Raw genomic sequence first — 19,531 nt, forward strand, 5'->3', positions numbered from 1 at the left:
AAAAAAAAAAGCAGCAGAATGCTTTCGGCAGGGCTGGTCTTCTTCTTCTTCTTCTTCGGTCGGCGCCGACGAAGAAGAAGAATAAGAAGAAGACCACCATCGACGAAGAAAAAAAAAAAGATGCAGCAACGGTTGAGATTGGTCACATTGGGATCGAAAATAGAGAAGTAGCAAATAAGACCAATTTAGTTGATTAGCTGGGTACTGAGTTTTACCAATTTAGCTTGGTACAGATGTTTCATGCTTATTGGTCTGGGTACAAAAACTCGGAACTGCAATTCTTGCTTTCAAACCAAATTCTCTCTTTCTCTCTCCTATTTGACTCCACAGTCCTTAGGACTCCTAAAAGCTCTAATCTTTTTCACTCACAACCCACTTCTATGCTTTAATACAACAATCAGACGAACTTTATCCTTGCTGCTTCTTTGACTAATATGACTAATCTCTACTGTTGCTACTTCTCTGTTTTTTTTCATCGCTGGCGCCGAACGAAGATGAAGAAGACGACCAGCCTCGCCGGCACAACGCTTCTACTTTTTTTTTTTTTTAATTTGAATAATGAAATGACAAAATTGCGTCTAAATGAATTATTTGTCNCTTTCGGCAGGGCTGGTCTTCTTCTTCTTCTTCTTCGGTCGGCGCCGACGAAGAAGAAGAATAAGAAGAAGACCACCATCGACGAAGAAAAAAAAAAAAGATGCAGCAACGGTTGAGATTGGTCACATTGGGATCGAAAATAGAGAAGTAGCAAAGAAGACCAATTTAGTTGATTAGCTGGGTACTGAGTTTTACCAATTTAGCTTGGTACAGATGTTTCATGCTTATTGGTCTGGGTACAAAAACTCGGAACTGCAATTCTTGCTTTCAAACCAAATTCTCTCTTTCTCTCTCCTATTTGACTCCACAGTCCTTAGGACTCCTAAAAGCTCTAATCTTTTTCACTCGCAACCCACTTCTATGCTTTAATACAACAATCAGACGAACTTTATCCTTGCTGCTTCTTTGACTAATATGACTAATCTCTACTGTTGCTACTTCTCTGTTTTTTTTCATCGCTGGCGCCGAACGAAGATGAAGAAGACGACCAGCCTCGCCGGCACAACGCTTCTACTTTTTTTTTTTTTTAATTTGAATAATGAAATGACAAAATTGCGTCTAAATGAATTATTTGTCGGAAAATAATTATCGGTGATGGAAATATTGTCGGAATTTGATCGGAAGGACCAAATGTGGTAGTGATTTAAAAGTCGTGGAACCAAATGTGGAAATGTTCCAATAGTCGTGGGACCAAAAGTGGAAATAACTCACGATGTGGGGCTCTTCAATGAAGTGTTATCAACATTATCTCAAGTAACATTACAAGTGAAAATATGGAATTCAAGTTAAAGTTACTTGCCAATTGAAATTATCTTTTATTTTTTATAGAGCTCTTCAATGAAGTGCTATCAACATTATCTCAAGTAATAAATATTTATTTTGTAATAATGAAAGGATTAGTGGAGTAATTGCGTTTACGTTCATAGCCAAACAAGTGAAGCAATTCAGAAATACTTCTCCAGAGAGTTAAATACATTTATAATAAAACAATAGCAAATCAAAGTGGCGTAGCGGAAGCGTGGTGGGCCCATAACCCACATGTCCCAGGATCGAAACCTGGCTTTGATAAAGCGGGTTTCAACTTTTTTAAATGCTTCTTTTTCAATTAGATACAGATAGTATTTTGACTACAAAATTTATTAGGTGATGTAGCTCAAATAGTAAAGCGCTCGCTTTGCATGCGAGAGGCACAGGGTTCGATCCCCCGCATCTCCAATTTATTCTGAAAGGAGTGTTGCGGAGTAAATTTGATAATAACGAAGTAGGTTAGAAAGAAAGCAGTAATTGATGTACTTATTAGTCAAATCAACCACGCAACTTTATCTCTCATTATAAATTACTAACAAATTTGCTAAGGAATTTAAAAATGCGTGTACACAAATAATGAACTTTTAATATATTAAAAATTTATCTTGTATTAAGATAAAGTACATTATTTATGGAGTTATTACACTTTTTGTCCCACGGCTATTGGACCATTTCTTGTATTAAGAGAAAGTACATTATTTAAGGAGTTAATTCACTTTTTGTCCCATGACTATTGGACTATTTCTAGATTTAGTCCCGCGACTTTTAAATCCCTACTTCATTTGGTCCTTCCGATCAAATTCCAGCCACATTTCTGTGACCCGTAATAATTTTCGGGCAAATGAATTCGTTAAGGACAATTTTGTGATTTTAGTTTTTAAATTAAAAAAAAAAAAAGCAGCAGAATGCTGTCGGCAGGGCTGGTCTTCTTCTTCTTCTTCGGTCAGCGCCGACGAAGAAGAAGAATATGAAGAAGACCACCACCGACGAATAAAAAAAAAACAAAGATGCAGCAGCGGTTGAGATTGGTCACATTGGAAACCGTAAATAGAGAAGTAGCAAAGAAGAGCAATTTAGTTGAGTAGCTGGGTACTGAGTTTTACTAATTTAGCTGGGTACAGATATTTCATGCTTATTGGTCTGGGTACCAAAACTGGAACTGCAAATCTTGCTTTCGAACCAAATTCTCTCTTTCTCTCTCCTAGTTGACTCCTCACACCTTAGGACTCGTAAAAGCTCCAATCTTGTTCACTCGCAACCCACTTCTATGCTCTAATACAACAATCATGCGAACTTTATCCTTGCTGCTTCTTTGACCAATATGACTAATCTCTACTGTTCCTACTTCTCTATTTTTTTTCATCGCCGGGCGCCGAACGAAGATGAAGAAGAAGACCAGCCTCGCCGGCACAACGCTGCTACTTTTTTGTTTTTAATTTAAATAATGAAATGACAAAATTGTGTCTAAAAGAATTATTTGTCGGAAAATAATTATCGGTGATCAAAATATTGCCGGAATTTGATCGGAAGGACCAAATGTAGTAGGGATTTAAAAGTCGTGGAACCAAATGTGGAAATGTTCCAATAGTCGTGGGACCAAAAGTGGAAATAACTCACTATGTGGGGCTCTTCAATGAAGTGTTATCAACACTATCTCAAGTAACATTACAAGTGAAAATATGGAATTCAAGTTACAATTACTTGCCAATTGAAATTATCTTTTATTTTTTATAGGGCTCTTCAATGAAGTGCTATCAACATTATCTCAAGTAATAAATATTTATTTTGTAATAATTAAAGGATTAGTGGAGTAATTGCGTTTACGTTCATAGCCAAACAAGTGAAGCAATTCAGAAATACTTCTCCAGAGAGTTAAATACATTTATAATAAAACAATAGCAAAATCAAAGTGGCGCAGCGGAAGCGTGGTGGGCCCATAACCCACAGGTCCCAGGATCGAAACCTGACTTTGATAGAGTGGGTTTTAACTTTTTTAAATGCTTCTTTCTGAATTAGATACATATAGTATTTTGACTACTAAATTTGTTAGGATATGTAGCTCAAATGGTAGAGCGCTCGCTTTGCATGCGAGAGGCACGGGGTTCGATCCCCCGCATCTCCAATTTATTCTGAAAGGAGTATTGCGGAGTAAATTTGATAATAACGAAGTAGGTTAGAAAGCAAGTAGTAATTGAGGTACTTATTAGTCAAAATCAACCACGCAACTTTATCTCTCATTATAAATTACTAACAAATTCACTAAGGTATTTAAAAATGCGTGTACACAAATAATGAACTTTTAATATATTAAAAATTTATCTTGTATTAAGAGAAAGTACATTATTTAAGGAGTTATTTCACTTTTTGTCCCACGACTATTGGACCATTTCTAGATTTAGTCCCGCGACTTTTAAATCCCTACTTCATTTGGTCCTTCCGATCAAATTCCAGCCACATTTCGATGACCGGTAATAATTTTCGGGCGAATGAATTCGTTAAGGACAATTTTGTCATTTTAGTTTTTAAATTAAAAAAAAAAAAGCAGCAGAATGCTTTCGGCAGGGCTGGTCTTCTTCTTCTTCTTCTTCGGTCGGCGCCGACGAAGAAGAAGAATAAGAAGAAGACCACCATCGACGAAGAAAAAAAAAAAGATGCAGCAACGGTTGAGATTGGTCACATTGGGATCGAAAATAGAGAAGTAGCAAATAAGACCAATTTAGTTGATTAGCTGGGTACTGAGTTTTACCAATTTAGCTTGGTACAGATGTTTCATGCTTATTGGTCTGGGTACCAAAACTCGGAACTGCAATTCTTGCTTTCAAACCAAATTCTCTCTTTCTCTCTCCTATTTGACTCCACAGTCCTTAGGACTCCTAAAAGCTCTAATCTTTTTCACTCGCAACCCACTTCTATGCTTTAATACAACAATCAGACGAACTTTATCCTTGCTGCTTCTTTGACTAATATGACTAATCTCTACTGTTGCTACTTCTCTGTTTTTTTTCATCGCTGGCGCCGAACGAAGATGAAGAAGACGACCAGCCTCGCCGACACAACGCTTCTACTTTTTTTTTTTAAATTTAAATAATGAAATGACAAAATTGCGTCTAAATGAATTATTTGTCGGAAAATAATTATCGGTGATGGAAATATTGTCGGAATTTGATCGGAAGGACCAAATGTGGTAGTGATTTAAAAGTCGTGGAACCAAATGTGGAAATGTTCCAATAGTCGTGGGACCAAAAGTGGAAATAACTCACGATGTGGGGCTCTTCAATGAAGTGTTATCAACATTATCTCAAGTAACATTACAAGTGAAAATATGGAATTCAAGTTAAAGTTACTTGCCAATTGAAATTATCTTTTATTTTTTATAGAGCTCTTCAATGAAGTGCTATCAACATTATCTCAAGTAATAAATATTTATTTTGTAATAATGAAAGGATTAGTGGAGTAATTGCGTTTACGTTCATAGCCAAACAAGTGAAGCAATTCAGAAATACTTCTCCAGAGAGTTAAATACATTTATAATAAAACAATAGCAAAATCAAAGTGGCGCAGCGGAAGCGTGGTGGGCCCATAACCCACAGGTCCCAGGATCGAAACCTGGCTTTGATAGAGTGGGTTTTAACTTTTTTAAATGCTTCTTTCTGAATTAGATACATATAGTATTTTGACTACTAAATTTGTTAGGGGATGTAGCTCAAATGGTAGAGCGCTCGCTTTGCATGCGAGAGGCACGGGGTTCGATCCCCCGCATCTCCAATTTATTCTGAAAGGAGTATTGCGGAGTAAATTTGATAATAACGAAGTAGGTTAGAAAGCAAGTAGTAATTGAGGTACTTATTAGTCAAAATCAACCACGCAACTTTATCTCTCATTTACACAAATAATGAACTTTTAATATATTAAAAATTTATCTTGTATTAAGGGAAAGTACATTATTTAAGGAGTTATTTCACTTTTTGTCCCACGACTATTGGACCATTTCTAGATTTAGTCCCGCGACTTTTAAATCCCTACTTCATTTGGTCCTTCCGATCAAATTCCAGCCACATTTCGATGACCGGTAATAATTTTCGGGCGAATGAATTCGTTAAGGACAATTTTGTCATTTTAGTTTTTAAATTAAAAAAAAAAGAGCAGCAGAATGCTTTCGGCAGGGCTGGTCTTCTTCTTCTTCTTCTTCGGTCGGCGCCGACGAAGAAGAAGAATAAGAAGAAGACCACCATCGACGAAGAAAAAAAAAAAGATGCAGCAACGGTTGAGATTGGTCACATTGGGATCGAAAATAGAGAAGTAGCAAATAAGACCAATTTAGTTGATTAGCTGGGTACTGAGTTTTACCAATTTAGCTTGGTACAGATGTTTCATGCTTATTGGTCTGGGTACCAAAACTCGGAACTGCAATTCTTGCTTTCAAACCAAATTCTCTCTTTCTCTCTCCTATTTGACTCCACAGTCCTTAGGACTCCTAAAAGCTCTAATCTTTTTCACTCACAACCCACTTCTATGCTTTAATACAACAATCAGACGAACTTTATCCTTGCTGCTTCTTTGACTAATATGACTAATCTCTACTGTTGCTACTTCTCTGTTTTTTTTCATCGCTGGCGCCGAACGAAGATGAAGAAGACGACCAGCCTCGCCGACACAACGCTTCTACTTTTTTTTTTTTAATTTAAATAATGAAATGACAAAATTGCGTCTAAATGAATTATTTGTCGGAAAATAATTATCGGTGATGGAAATATTGTCGGAATTTGATCGGAAGGACCAAATGTGGTAGTGATTTAAAAGTCGTGGAACCAAATGTGGAAATGTTCCAATAGTCGTGGGACCAAAAGTGGAAATAACTCACGATGTGGGGCTCTTCAATGAAGTGTTATCAACATTATCTCAAGTAACATTACAAGTGAAAATATGGAATTCAAGTTAAAGTTACTTGCCAATTGAAATTATCTTTTATTTTTTATAGAGCTCTTCAATGAAGTGCTATCAACATTATCTCAAGTAATAAATATTTATTTTGTAATAATGAAAGGATTAGTGGAGTAATTGCGTTTACGTTCATAGCCAAACAAGTGAAGCAATTCAGAAATACTTCTCCAGAGAGTTAAATACATTTATAATAAAACAATAGCAAATCAAAGTGGCGTAGCGGAAGCGTGGTGGGCCCATAACCCACATGTCCCAGGATCGAAACCTGGCTTTGATAAAGTGGGTTTCAACTTTTTTAAATGCTTCTTTTTCAATTAGATACAGATAGTATTTTGACTACAAAATTTATTAGGGGATGTAGCTCAAATAGTAAAGCGCTCGCTTTGCATGCGAGAGGCACAGGGTTCGATCCCCCGCATCTCCAATTTATTCTGAAAGGAGTATTGCGGAGTAAATTTGATAATAACGAAGTAGGTTAGAAATAAAGTAGTAATTGATGTACTTATTAGTCAAATCAACCACGCAACTTTATCTCTCATTATAAATTACTAACAAATTTGCTAAGGAATTTAAAAATGCGTGTACACAAATAATGAACTTTTAATATATTAAAAATTTATCTTGTATTAAGATAAAGTACATTATTTAAGGAGTTATTTCACTTTTTGTCCCACGGCTATTGGACCATTTCTTGTATTAAGAGAAAGTACATTATTTAAGGAGTTAATTCACTTTTTGTCCCATGACTATTGGACTATTTCTAGATTTAGTCCCGCGNACCATTTCTTGTATTAAGAGAAAGTACATTATTTAAGGAGTTAATTCACTTTTTGTCCCATGACTATTGGACTATTTCTAGATTTAGTCCCGCGACTTTTAAATCCCTACTTCATTTGGTCCTTCCGATCAAATTCCAGCCACATTTCTATGACCCGTAATAATTTTCGGGCGAATGAATTCGTTAAGGACAATTTTGTGATTTTAGTTTTTAAATTAAAAAAAAAAAAGCAGCAGAATGCTGTCGGCAGGGCTGGTCTTCTTCTTCTTCTTCGGTCAGCGCCGACGAAGAAGAAGAATATGAAGAAGACCACCACCGACGAATAAAAAAAAACAAAGATGCAGCAGCGGTTGAGATTGGTCACATTGGAAACCGTAAATAGAGAAGTAGCAAAGAAGAGCAATTTAGTTGAGTAGCTGGGTACTGAGTTTTACTAATTTAGCTGGGTACAGATATTTCATGCTTATTGGTCTGGGTACCAAAACTGGAACTGCAAATCTTGCTTTCGAACCAAATTCTCTCTTTCTCTCTCCTAGTTGACTCCTCACACCTTAGGACTCGTAAAAGCTCCAATCTTGTTCACTCGCAACCCACTTCTATGCTCTAATACAACAATCATGCGAACTTTATCCTTGCTGCTTCTTTGACCAATATGACTAATCTCTACTGTTCCTACTTCTCTATTTTTTTTCATCGCCGGGCGCCGAACGAAGATGAAGAAGAAGACCAGCCTCGCCGGCACAACGCTGCTACTTTTTTTTTTTAATTTAAATAATGAAATGACAAAATTGTGTCTAAAAGAATTATTTGTCGGAAAATAATTATCGGTGATCAAAATATTGCCGGAATTTGATCGGAAGGACCAAATGTAGTAGGGATTTAAAAGTCGTGGAACCAAATGTGGAAATGTTCCAATAGTCGTGGGACCAAAAGTGGAAATAACTCACTATGTGGGGCTCTTCAATGAAGTGTTATCAACACTATCTCAAGTAACATTACAAGTGAAAATATGGAATTCAAGTTACAATTACTTGCCAATTGAAATTATCTTTTATTTTTTATAGGGCTCTTCAATGAAGTGCTATCAACATTATCTCAAGTAATAAATATTTATTTTGTAATAATTAAAGGATTAGTGGAGTAATTGCGTTTACGTTCATAGCCAAACAAGTGAACAATTCAGAAATACTTCTCCAGAGAGTTAAATACATTTATAATAAAACAATAGCAAAATCAAAGTGGCGCAGCGGAAGCGTGGTGGGCCCATAACCCACAGGTCCCAGGATCGAAACCTGGCTTTGATAGAGTGGGTTTTAACTTTTTTAAATGCTTCTTTCTGAATTAGATACATATAGTATTTTGACTACTAAATTTGTTAGGGGATGTAGCTCAAATGGTAGAGGGCTCGCTTTGCATGCGAGAGGCACGGGGTTCGATCCCCCGCATCTCCAATTTATTCTGAAAGGAGTATTGCGGAGTAAATTTGATAATAACGAAGTAGGTTAGAAAGCAAGTAGTAATTGAGGTACTTATTAGTCAAAATCAACCACGCAACTTTATCTCTCATTATAAATTACTAACAAATTCACTAAGGTATTTAAAAATGCGTGTACACAAATAATGAACTTTTAATATATTAAAAATTTATCTTGTATTAAGAGAAAGTACATTATTTAAGGAGTTATTTCACTTTTTGTCCCACGACTATTGGACCATTTCTAGATTTAGACCCGCGACTTTTAAATCCCTACTTCATTTGGTCCTTCCGATCAAATTCCAGCCACATTTCGATGACCGGTAATAATTTTCGGGCGAATGAATTCGTTAAGGACAATTTTGTCATTTTAGTTTTTAAATTAAAAAAAAAAAAGCAGCAGAATGCTTTCGGCAGGGCTGGTCTTCTTCTTCTTCTTCTTCGGTCGGCGCCGACGAAGAAGAAGAATAAGAAGAAGACCACCATCGACGAAGAAAAAAAAAAAGATGCAGCAACGGTTGAGATTGGTCACATTGGGATCGAAAATAGAGAAGTAGCAAATAAGACCAATTTAGTTGATTAGCTGGGTACTGAGTTTTACCAATTTAGCTTGGTACAGATGTTTCATGCTTATTGGTCTGGGTACAAAAACTCGGAACTGCAATTCTTGCTTTCAAACCAAATTCTCTCTTTCTCTCTCCTATTTGACTCCACAGTCCTTAGGACTCCTAAAAGCTCTAATCTTTTTCACTCGCAACCCACTTCTATGCTTTAATACAACAATCAGACGAACTTTATCCTTGCTGCTTCTTTGACTAATATGACTAATCTCTACTGTTGCTACTTCTCTGTTTTTTTTCATCGCTGGCGCCGAACGAAGATGAAGAAGACGACCAGCCTCGCCGACACAACGCTTCTACTTTTTTTTTTTTAATTTAAATAATGAAATGACAAAATTGCGTCTAAATGAATTATTTGTCGGAAAATAATTATCGGTGATGGAAATATTGTCGGAATTTGATCGGAAGGACCAAATGTGGTAGTGATTTAAAAGTCGTGGAACCAAATGTGGAAATGTTCCAATAGTCGTGGGACCAAAAGTGGAAATAACTCACGATGTGGGGCTCTTCAATGAAGTGTTATCAACATTATCTCAAGTAACATTACAAGTGAAAACATGGAATTCAAGTTAAAGTTACTTGCCAATTGAAATTATCTTTTATTTTTTATAGAGCTCTTCAATGAAGTGCTATCAACATTATCTCAAGTAATAAATATTTATTTTGTAATAATGAAAGGATTAGTGGAGTAATTGCGTTTACGTTCATAGCCAAACAAGTGAAGCAATTCAGAAATACTTCTCCAGAGAGTTAAATACATTTATAATAAAACAATAGCAAATCAAAGTGGCGTAGCGGAAGCGTGGTGGGCCCATAACCCACATGTCCCAGGATTGAAACCTGGCTTTGATAAAGCGGGTTTCAACTTTTTTAAATGCTTCTTTTTCAATTAGATACAGATAGTATTTTGACTACAAACTTTATTAGGGGATGTAGCTCAAATAGTAAAGCGCTCGCTTTGCATGCGAGAGGCACAGGGTTCGATCCCCCGCATCTCCAATTTATTCTGAAAGGAGTATTGCGGAGTAAATTTGATAATAACGAAGTAGGTTAGAAAGAAAGTAGTAATTGATGTACTTATTAGTCAAATCAACCACGCAACTTTATCTCTCATTATAAATTACTAACAAATTTGCTAAGGAATTTAAAAATGCGTGTACACAAATAATGAACTTTTAATATATTAAAAATTTATCTTGTATTAAGATAAAGTACATTATTTAAGGAGTTATTTCACTTTTTGTCCCACGGCTATTGGACCATTTTTGTATTAGAGAAAGTACATTATTTAAGGAGTTATTTCACTTTTTGTCCCATGACTATTGGACTATTTCTAGATTTAGTCCCGCGACTTTTAAATCCCTACTTCATTTGGTCCTTCCGATCAAATTCCAGCCACATTTCTGTGACCCGTAATAATTTTCGGGCGAATGAATTCGTTAAGGATAATTTTGTGATTTTAGTTTTTAAATTAAAAAAAAAAAAGCAGCAGAATGCTGTCGGCAGGGCTGGTCTTCTTCTTCTTCTTCGGTCGGCGCCGACGAAGAAGAAGAATATGAAGAAGACCACCACCGACGAATAAAAAAAAACAAAGATGCAGCAGCGGTTGAGATTGGTCACATTGGAAACCGTAAATAGAGAAGTAGCAAAGAAGAGCAATTTAGTTGAGTAGCTGGGTACTGAGTTTTACTAATTTAGCTGGGTACAGATATTTCATGCTTATTGGTCTGGGTACCAAAACTGGAACTGCAAATCTTGCTTTCGAACCAAATTCTCTCTTTCTCTCTCCTAGTTGACTCCTCACACCTTAGGACTCGTAAAAGCTCCAATCTTGTTCACTCGCAACCCACTTCTATGCTCTAATACAACAATCATGCGAACTTTATCCTTGCTGCTTCTTTGACCAATATGACTAATCTCTACTGTTCCTACTTCTCTATTTTTTTTCATCGCCGGGCGCCGAACGAAGATGAAGAAGAAGACCAGCCTCGCCGGCACAACGCTGCTACTTTTTTTTTTTAATTTAAATAATGAAATGACAAAATTGTGTCTAAAAGAATTATTTGTCGGAAAATAATTATCGGTGATCAAAATATTGCCGGAATTTGATCGGAAGGACCAAATGTAGTAGGGATTTAAAAGTCGTGGAACCAAATGTGGAAATGTTCCAATAGTCGTGGGACCAAAAGTGGAAATAACTCACTATGTGGGGCTCTTCAATGAAGTGTTATCAACACTATCTCAAGTAACATTACAAGTGAAAATATGGAATTCAAGTTACAATTACTTACCAATTGAAATTATCTTTTATTTTTTATAGGGCTCTTCAATGAAGTGCTATCAACATTATCTCAAGTAATAAATATTTATTTTGTAATAATTAAAGGATTAGTGGAGTAATTGCGTTTACGTTCATAGCCAAACAAGTGAAGCAATTCAGAAATACTTCTCCAGAGAGTTAAATACATTTATAATAAAACAATAGCAAAATCAAAGTGGCGCAGCGGAAGCGTGGTGGGCCCATAACCCACAGGTCCCAGGATCGAAACCTGGCTTTGATAGAGTGGGTTTTAACTTTTTTAAATGCTTCTTTCTGAATTAGATACATATAGTATTTTGACTACTAAATTTGTTAGGGGATGTAGCTCAAATGGTAGAGCGCTCGCTTTGCATGCGAGAGGCACGGGGTTCGATCCCCCGCATCTCCAATTTATTCTGAAAGGAGTATTGCGGAGTAAATTTGATAATAACGAAGTAGGTTAGAAAGCAAGTAGTAATTGAGGTACTTATTAGTCAAAATCAACCACGCAACTTTATCTCTCGTGTACACAAATAATGAACTTTTAATATATTAAAAATTTATCTTGTATTAAGGGAAAGTACATTATTTAAGGAGTTATTTCACTTTTTGTCCCACGACTATTGGACCATTTCTAGATTTAGTCCCGCGACTTTTAAATCCCTACTTCATTTGGTCCTTCCGATCAAATTCCAGCCACATTTCGATGACCGGTAATAATTTTCGGGCGAATGAATTCGTTAAGGACAATTTTGTCATTTTAGTTTTTAAATTAAAAAAAAAAAGCAGCAGAATGCTTTCGGCAGGGCTGGTCTTCTTCTTCTTCTTCTTCGGTCGGCGCCGACGAAGAAGAAGAATAAGAAGAAGACCACCATCGACGAAGAAAAAAAAAAAGATGCAGCAACGGTTGAGATTGGTCACATTGGGATCGAAAATAGAGAAGTAGCAAATAAGACCAATTTAGTTGATTAGCTGGGTACTGAGTTTTACCAATTTAGCTTGGTACAGATGTTTCATGCTTATTGGTCTGGGTACAAAAACTCGGAACTGCAATTCTTGCTTTCAAACCAAATTCTCTCTTTCTCTCTCCTATTTGACTCCACAGTCCTTAGGACTCCTAAAAGCTCTAATCTTTTTCACTCGCAACCCACTTCTATGCTTTAATACAACAATCAGACGAACTTTATCCTTGCTGCTTCTTTGACTAATATGACTAATCTCTACTGTTGCTACTTCTCTGTTTTTTTTCATCGCTGGCGCCGAACGAAGATGAAGAAGACGACCAGCCTCGCCGACACAACGCTTCTACTTTTTTTTTTTTAATTTAAATAATGAAATGACAAAATTGCGTCTAAATGAATTATTTGTCGGAAAATAATTATCGGTGATGGAAATATTGTCGGAATTTGATCGGAAGGACCAAATGTGGTAGTGATTTAAAAGTCGTGGAACCAAATGTGGAAATGTTCCAATAGTCGTGGGACCAAAAGTGGAAATAACTCACGATGTGGGGCTCTTCAATGAAGTGTTATCAACATTATCTCAAGTAACATTACAAGTGAAAATATGGAATTCAAGTTACAATTACTTGTCAATTGAAATTCTCTTTTAGTTTTTTATGGGGCTCTTCAATGAAGTGCTATCAACATCATCTCAAGTAATAAATATTTATTTTGTAATAATTAAAGGATTAGTGGAGTAATTGCGTTTACGTTCATAGCGAAACAAGTGAAGCAATTAAGAAAGACTTCTCCAAAGAGTTAAATTCATTTATAATTAAAAAATAGCAAAATCAAAGTGGTGCAGCGGAAGCGTGGTGGGCCCATAACCCACAGGTCCCAGGATTGAAACTTGGCTTTGATCAAATGGCTTTCAACTTCACAGATAGTATTTTGACTACAAAATTTATTAGGGGATGTAGCTCAAATGGTAGAGCGCTAGCTTTGCATGTGAGAGGCACGGGGTTCGATCCCTAGGATCTCCAATTTATTCTTAAAGAAGTATTGCGGATTTAATTTGATCATAACGAAGTAGGTTAGAAAGAAAGTAGTAAGTGAGGTACTTATTAGTCAAATCAACCACGCAACTTTATCTCTCATTATAAATTACTAACAAATTCACTAAGGTATTTAAAATGCGTGTACACATATAATGAACTTTTAATATATTAAAAATTTATCTTGTATTGAGAGAATAATTTTGTCATTTTATTTTTTAAATTAAAAAAAAAAGCAGCAGATTGCTGCCGGCAGGGCTGGTCTTCATCTTTTTCTTCGTTTGGCACCGACGAAGAAGAAGAATAAGAAGAAGACCACCGCCGGCGAAGAAAAAACAAAGAAGCACCAACGGTTGAGATTGGTCACATTGGGACTGTAAATAGAGAAGTAGCAAAGAAGACCAATTTAGCTGAATAGCTGGGTACTGAGTTTTACCAATTTAGCTGGGTACATATGTTTCATGCTTATTGGTCTGGGTACCAAAACTCGAAACTGCATTTCTTGCTTTCAACCCAAATTCTCTCTTTCTCTCTCCTATTTGACTCCTCACTCATTAGGACTCTTAAAAGCCCAAATCTTTTTTTCACTCCCAACCCACATTTATGCTCTAATACAACAATCAGGCGAACTTTATCCTTGCTGCTTCTTTGACAAATATAACTAATCTCTACTGTTGCTACTTCTCTATTTTTTTTTCACCGCCGGCGCCGAACGAAGATGAAGAAGAAGACCAGCCCCGCCGGCACAACGCTGCTACTATTTTTTTTAAATTTAAATAATGAAATGACAAAATTGTATTTAAATGAATTATTTGTCGGAAAATAATTATCGGTGACTGGAATGTTGCCGGAATTTGATCGGAAGGACCAAATGCGGTAGGGATTTAAAAGTCGTGGGACCAAAAGTGGAAATAACTCACGATGTGGGGCTCTTCAATGAAGTGTTATTAACATTATCTCAAGTAACATTACAAGTGAAAATATGGAATTCAAGTTACAATTACTTGCCAATTGAAATTATCTTTTAGTTTTTTATGGGGCTCTTCAATGAAGTGCTATCAACATTATCTCAAGTAATAAATATTTATTTTGTAATAATTAAACGATTAGTGGAGTAATTGCGTTTACGTTCATAGCGAAACAAGTGAAGCAATTCAGAAATACTTCTCCAAAGAGTTAAATACATTTATAATAAAATAAAAAATAGCAAAATCAAAGTGGCGCAGCGGAAGTGTGGTGGGCCCATAACCCACGGGTCCAAGGATTGAAACCTGGCTTTTATAAAGTGGCTTTCAACTTTTTTAAATGCTTCTTTCTCAATTAGATACAGATAGTATTTTGACTACAAAATTTATTAGGGGATGTAGCTCAAATGGTAAAGCGCTCTCTTTGCATGCGAGAGGCATGGGGTTCTATCCCCCGCATTTTCACTAAGGTATTTAAAAATGGGTGTACACAAATAACGTATTTTTAATATATTAAGAATTTATCTTGTATTAAGAGAAAGTACATTATTTATGGACTTATTTCCACTTTCTGTACGTCTCGCGACTGTTGGACCATTTCCAGATTTAGTCCAACGACATTTATGTCCCAACTACATTTGGTCCTCCCGATCAACTTCCAGCCACATCCCGGTCACCGGTAATAATTTTCCGGCGAATGAATTCAGTTAAGGAAAATTTTGTCATTTTATTTTTTAAATTAAAAAAAAAGCAGCAGATTGCTGCCGGCAGGGCTAGTCCTCTTCTTCTTTTTCGTTCGGCGCCGACGAAGAAGAAGAATAAGAAGAAGACCACCGCCGGCGAAGAAAAAAACGAAGAAGCAGCAACGGTTGAGATTGATCACATTGGGACTGTAAATAGAGAAGTAGCAAAGAAGACCAATTTAGCTGAGTATCTGGGTACTGAGTTTTACCAATTTTGCTGGGTACAGATGTTTCATGCTTATTTGTCTGGGTACCAAAACTCGAAACAGCAATTCTTTCTTTTAACCCAAATTCCCTCTTTCTCTCTCCTATTTGAATCCTCACTCCTTAGAACTCCTAAAAGCTCCAATCTTTTTCACTCCCAACCCACTTCTGTGCTCTAATACAACAATCAGGTGAACTTTATCCTTGCTGCTTCTTTGACCAATATGACCAATCTCTACTGTTCCTACTTCTCTGTTTTTTTTTCATCGCTGACGCCGAACAAAGAAGAAGAAGACCAACCCCGCCGGTACCACGCTACTACCTTTTTTTTTTAAGTTTAAAAAATGAAATGACAAATTGTCTTTAAATGAATTATTTGTCGGAAAATATTTACCGGTGACTAGAATGTTGCCGGAATTTGATCGGAATGACCAAATGTGGTAGGGTTTAAAAGTCGTGGAACCAAATGTGGAAATGTTTCAATAGTCATGGGACCAAAAGTAGAAATAGCTCACTATATGGGGCTCTTCAATGAAGTGTTATCAACATTATCTCAAGTAACATTACAAGTGAAAATATGGAATTCAAGTTACAATTACTTGCCAATTGAAATTATCTTTTAGTTTTTATGTGGCTCTTCATTGAAGTGCTATCAACATTATCTCAAGTAATAAATATTTATTTTGTAATAATTAAAGGATTAGTGTAGTAATTGCGTTTATGTTCATAGCCAAACAAGTGAAGCAATTCAGAAATACTTCTCCAGAGAGTTAAATACATTTATAGTAATGATAAATAAAAAAAAAAAAAGCAAAATCAAAGTGGCGCAGCGGAGAGTTAAATACATTTAAAACATCCAATTTTGGTCCTACTATTATTGTGGCATGACCAATTTTGGTCCTTTATTAACAAATCAGTGTAAATATCGTTAAATACAATGACATTTCGGTGTTCAATTATGAATGTTTTCAAAAAAACATACATAAAAAATATAGTAATTCAACATACTTTGTATAAAAAAAGATTGAAATGTCTTTGTATTTAACGGTATTTTAATGATTTTGTTGTTGGAGGACTAAAATTGGTCATGCCACAATAATACTAGAACCAAATGAGGATGTTCAAATAAAAAATGATTAAAAGTGGCTTGTCACCTATAAATCTAAGACCAAAAATAGAATTAACTCTCTCTCTCTCTCTCTCTCTCTCTCTCTCTCTATATATATATATATATATATATATATATATATATATATATATATATATATATATATATATATATGATCGCGTTCAGGTGCGTACTGGCCGCACAGGAGAGAAATGCGGACGAATTATAGCGTGCCACGTGTCCGAAATGTAGTTGCACCTAACGTTATAACTAGGTGCACGCAATGTTATAACTAGATGCACCCAGGTGCATAAATGTTAACAAGGTAAATTACTTGCATTTGTAAGTGAAAATAGGTGCACACGTGCAAGTAAAATGTATTATAAGTGCAAGTAAATTGTACACTGAGCATCAATACTAAGTGCACCTAATGTTATAACTAGGTGCACATAATGTTATAACTAGGTGCACCTAGGTTGCACCCAGGTGCATAAATGTTAACAAAGTAAATTATTTGCACAAGTGCAAGTAAAATGTATTGCAGATGCAAGTAAAATGTATTATAGGTGCAAGTGAATTGTACACTGAGCATCAATACTAGGTGCACCTAATGTTATAACTAGGTGCACCTAGGTTGCACCCAGGTGCATGAATATTGACAAGGTAAATTATTTGCATTTGTAAGTGAAAGTATTTGCGAAAATAGGTGCATGAATATTAAAAAGGTAAATTACTTGCACTTGTAAGTTAAAATAGGTGCAAAACTAGGTGCACTTGTAAGTGAAACTAGGTGCACCAAAGTTCCAGTTATTTACGAAAATGCCACCGCATCATTTTTTAAAAATTGCATCTGATTCGTTGATCTGGACACGTGGACAACTGTGAAGCGTTCTTATTTCTTACCTGGGCAGCAGTTTGCATGGGAGTGCATCCCTATATATATATATATATATATATATATATATATATATATAAGTTGTCAAATTTATTGAGCTATTATTTACCATAATAATTATTAGGTTTTATATAGTAATAGTTTGGGAGGTAGTTTGTTGGCAAGTTTCAAAAGTAAGATTTTGTTTTATTAGTAGTATAGATATATATATATTTTTTTACGTATGAACTTATATTATAAAGTATTGGTGTATAATAAAACTATTTATAATATTCATTTCAAAAAAAACTAATAACGTTTTAGTATAATTAAAAAAAGAAAAGAAAAAGATGAGAACAATGAATTTAGAACATAAAAAGTATTATATTATTCCCTCTAAATATAAGGGCGAGTGAGTAACTTTTGATTAAAAATTTATGTAATTAGTGAAGGTATAAGGGATAATAAAACAAACAAAGGGTCACACTTGTGTGAGACCGTCTCACGGATCCTTATTCGTGAGACGGGTCGGTTCGGGTCAAAGCACCATGCAAATGTCATACTTATATGTGCAAATGTCATACTTATATGTTCAAATATAACACTAATCAAGAATACAATTTTTGTTACTTATTAGAGAAAAAGTAATACATTTTTCATAATAAGTAATGTTGACAAGTGCCCCTTACTTATAAGGGCAAATATAATACTTTTGTGGAAAAATGTATTACTTTTAAATTGAAATGTAAAAGTATTGTATTTCCCCTTAAAAGTATTACATTTACCCTTATAAGTAACAAAAATTTTATTCCTGGTTAGTATTACATTTGAACATATAAGTATGACATTTGTGCATTTAAGTGGTCATTTGCATCTTGACCCGACCCGACCCGACCCGTCTCATGGTGAGACGGTCTCATACAAGTTTTTGCCTAAAACAAAACAGTAACATAACAGTGATCAAATATGAAGTCTTCAGTTTTATTCACGTAATTTAGTAGGATAATTTAAATCAAATTCTCATTATTTTGATATGTTTTAGAAAATCTTAAACAAAGAAGAGAATCAGTTTGACCACCAACTATCTTGTATAATTTGGTCAAAATTAAACAAAGAGAATCTCCTAAAAAACAAATACAAAAACAGAGAGAATCTCCAAGGAGAAAAGACAAACCTTTTTTTTTTTGCATATTCTAATATATCGCGATCAAATAATATTTTTTTTTTGAAGATAAAACCTTAATGCATTAAATCATGGGAAAGACAGTTTACAAGAAAACTAGGCGGGACATCAAACCATTCCCCACAACCTGACATAGAAAAGGCCTCTCTCGCAACAGAGTGAGCGGCACAATTCGCAGATCGTTTGACAAATCGAAATTCGACATCATTAATCAAAGATGCCAATTCTTTAATATCATCTACTAAAACGATCAAATAATATTTTAAAATTGCTAATGTTCTTAAATGCATATAAGATCAAAGATGAGGGTAATGGGTCTTGAATTCAAATCCATTGCCAGAAAAGGATATAACTTATTACAATGGTCCACACAACTTCTCTATTTCGTTTCATGCAATTTTTTTCCACGCCACACATTGCAATATATATTTTTTATAACTCATAATATACATTATTCTAATTCATAAAGTATATTATTCTAACACATAGTGTACATTATTTTACTCCAAAAGTTTATTATTCTAACTTATAATGTACATTATTCTAACACATAATGTACATTACTCTATCTCGTAAAATTCAGTGACGTCATTTTGAACCGTGGTCCACACAGATGTGTGCCATAATTTGCCAACTTATTATTAAGATGCATTCCAACTTCTTTAAAATTAGTGATTTCATACCAAAATTTAATACGTTAGTACAATATTAACTAATTCTTTTACCTAGTCTAATAAAATTAACCAATCTTGAGTTTGATTTATGCATTTGCCAGCCATAAGAAAAAAATTATTTAATGTTCTTATAAATTTGACCAATTTTTTAGAGAGAAGATTCACAAAACTCTTGAACTATTTGAAGAGATTCATTTGGCTCCGTAAATTTTAAAAAAGCTCCTAAGAAGCGTATAAACTTGTGAAAAAAACACAATTGGAACCAGTT

At 35.1% G+C, this 19,531-nt stretch overlaps 10 non-coding genes across 10 annotated transcripts; all 10 read left to right on the top strand.

The window, feature by feature from the left end:
• Positions 1-1,593: 1,593 nt before the first annotated feature.
• Positions 1,594-1,665, top strand: TRNAM-CAU. The gene has a single exon. It is a non-coding gene; the product is annotated as a tRNA-Met (tRNA).
• A 1,642-nt stretch (positions 1,666-3,307) lies between these two features.
• TRNAM-CAU lies at positions 3,308-3,379 on the top strand. Its single transcript has one exon. It is a non-coding gene; the product is annotated as a tRNA-Met (tRNA).
• A 74-nt stretch (positions 3,380-3,453) lies between these two features.
• On the top strand, positions 3,454-3,526 carry TRNAA-UGC. Its single transcript has one exon. It is a non-coding gene; the product is annotated as a tRNA-Ala (tRNA).
• A 1,424-nt stretch (positions 3,527-4,950) lies between these two features.
• Positions 4,951-5,022, top strand: TRNAM-CAU. Its single transcript has one exon. It is a non-coding gene; the product is annotated as a tRNA-Met (tRNA).
• A 74-nt stretch (positions 5,023-5,096) lies between these two features.
• On the top strand, positions 5,097-5,169 carry TRNAA-UGC. Its single transcript has one exon. It is a non-coding gene; the product is annotated as a tRNA-Ala (tRNA).
• Positions 5,170-6,550: 1,381 nt separating this feature from the next.
• Positions 6,551-6,622, top strand: TRNAM-CAU. Its single transcript has one exon. It is a non-coding gene; the product is annotated as a tRNA-Met (tRNA).
• A 1,733-nt stretch (positions 6,623-8,355) lies between these two features.
• On the top strand, positions 8,356-8,427 carry TRNAM-CAU. The gene has a single exon. It is a non-coding gene; the product is annotated as a tRNA-Met (tRNA).
• A 74-nt stretch (positions 8,428-8,501) lies between these two features.
• On the top strand, positions 8,502-8,574 carry TRNAA-UGC. The gene has a single exon. It is a non-coding gene; the product is annotated as a tRNA-Ala (tRNA).
• Positions 8,575-11,706: 3,132 nt separating this feature from the next.
• Positions 11,707-11,778, top strand: TRNAM-CAU. Its single transcript has one exon. It is a non-coding gene; the product is annotated as a tRNA-Met (tRNA).
• A 74-nt stretch (positions 11,779-11,852) lies between these two features.
• Positions 11,853-11,925, top strand: TRNAA-UGC. The gene has a single exon. It is a non-coding gene; the product is annotated as a tRNA-Ala (tRNA).
• The last annotated feature ends 7,606 nt before the right edge of the window (positions 11,926-19,531 follow it).

This window comes from Ipomoea triloba, chromosome 12, assembly GCF_003576645.1.
Source record: "Ipomoea triloba cultivar NCNSP0323 chromosome 12, ASM357664v1".
In the NCBI taxonomy this organism is placed as follows: Eukaryota; Viridiplantae; Streptophyta; class Magnoliopsida; order Solanales; family Convolvulaceae; genus Ipomoea; species Ipomoea triloba.